The following is a 2,362-nucleotide window of genomic DNA, read 5'->3' as shown; positions in this document are numbered from 1 at the left end:
CATGCATGGGTCCCTAAAATTATCTATGGTATGACCCCAGTTATTTTTACTAATGGTAATATATAATTACCAACCATGATATCGGTAAGGTCAATCTATAACCAGATGAGATAAGTTATTTTGAGCACAAAAAGTGAAATTGTCTAAACTAAAACTGGCCTAGCTTACCTGTAATCATGGTTCAAAATTAAAATGGGCCTATATGAAGCTGGATCTGATGGGTCTTTACTGTCTTTAGAAGCTTTCTTACTGGATTGTTGGTGCTTCCTCTCCTTTTAGAATACTGTTAAAATCTTCCAGATTTTCATAATTTTCTTTCCTCCTATCTTCCAAACTTCCACAGGAATATCTATTCTTGGAGACTTTCCTGTATATTGGTTATACGTCACTGTTTTTAACTCATCTCCTCATACCTTAACTGTTAATTGTTGAGCCTCATCCACCTCTAACCTTGGCATACTTAAGTTTTCCATAAATATTTCCACTTGTGCTCTTGATTTCCACATTTCTCTGATTTATACAAATTTTCAAAACATTTCCAAAATATCTCTAATACCTTTACAGGATCTTTGGTCATGTTTCTTGTTATAGGCTCCCTAAGTTTGGCAACAATCCTCTCTACTTTCTGTTGCCTAAGCTGTTGTGCTAAAAGTTTTTGTGCTCTGGAATTATTACCATAAACCAGTTAATTAAGAGCAATCTTTCTAAACTCATGCATATTATCCAGCTACTCTCTTATTTTCACTTTAGCACTCTGTATTTGTGCTTCTTCTTGTACTGTGAGATTCCCCTTATTCTGCAATACCTTTATCAGCCCCTTAAACAGTTCTTGCTACTTAACAATCTCTCTTTTTCTTTTATTTCTACCCTATTTTTAAAATCCACTCATTTTATCCTACTCACTAGCTATAACTTCTGAAGAAATTTCTGTCTTTCCTAGTAACTCTTGAATGATTTCCACTACCCATTCCTTAAATTCTTCTCTTTTTAACAGGTAGGTGCTAAAGTACCAGAGTGTCATTTTTACTTCATTACACTCCATTTTTATCTTATTTGTTATTGATGCAAGATCTGAAATAGTTATTGGATGCGTGTCAAAGCTTTTAATTAAATTCACATATTCCCGTGAAATATAATTTCTGTCTAGTCGAACCCAGTTATTATACCTTGGGGAATAATATGTAAATGCTCTCCAAGTTCCTACTACTAAGTTCACGTCTTCCATATCAAATATTTTCATAAATTTCTTCAGAAATCTCTGCACTTTTGTTACATTTTCCCTTCTAGGTCCTCCCAGATACCTCATCACTGTTACAAATCAAGCTCCAGTCCATACCTATAAGTAATATTCCCTGCTGAAAGCTGATTGTTTCTCTCAAAATGCATAAGCTCCATAGTAGCAGTTTTCAGTGGAATATGAAAGCATGGTAATGTAATCCTTCTCCCTTGCCACAGCCCTTTACTACCATAAATCTACCATTATTACCTTTCTCTCATTTCTATCACTATGGGAGCTCATCTAGCAATTAGTATAAGTACTCCCCTTTTTCTTTGTTCCCGATATCTTGCTGAATATCCATCTTGAAATCATTTGTTTATGAAATTCACAAGCTCAGCTCTTTCCTTATTATACCCTCCTCTATCATCCCATTTCCTTTACCTTGCTTGTGCCTCCTCCTCTCTTTCCTTTCTTTGGCTGCTCTCTTTATCTTATCTTCCTACATGGTGGCATATCACAGGGGACAGCAATGTACCACAGTGTACTCTCTGTCTTACAGTCAGGGTGAGGTAAAAGTTATGTACTTACCATAACTTGGCATCTGTGTTGTCCATTTTTACTCTTCCTCACCACTGGGGCTAGGATCTGGTCCTCTATTCTGACTCGGCCGCATTATTGAAGAATTCTGATCTGTGCCTCACGCTCCTCCCTTTATCCATAACCCTCTAGGGCATCCTCAACTCCTCAGATTGAGTCTGCTGCATACACCTATCTAAACTCAATAGCCTAGAAATTCTAGAAGCAAAAGAAGTATCATGTTTCCTGAACAGGCTCAAATCAGGAACCTGAGGGTTCTTATGTAATCTAGGAAATATTCCAGAAGCACTGGAAGGGAGATGGATGGGGGGGGGGGGGGTGAGGAAGAATGAAAATGGACAACACAGATGCCAAGTTATTTTAAGTATATAACTTTTAAATCTGAAGTCCTTTTCATTCTTCCTTATCACTGGGTCAGAGTTCCTAGCTACTGAACTCTTAGGTGGCTTTCATGGAAGGATATGCCAGAGCACTGTTGAACGAAAGGATGCTCTGCATCTAGAGATAATGTCCAGTTTGTAATGCATAACAAAAGTATGTACCATG

This window comes from Protopterus annectens, chromosome 1.part2, assembly GCF_019279795.1.
Source record: "Protopterus annectens isolate FY-2018-M chromosome 1.part2, PAN1.0, whole genome shotgun sequence".
Lineage (NCBI taxonomy): Eukaryota > Metazoa > Chordata > Ceratodontiformes > Protopteridae > Protopterus > Protopterus annectens.
Note: the sequence above shows the minus strand (reverse complement) of the source record.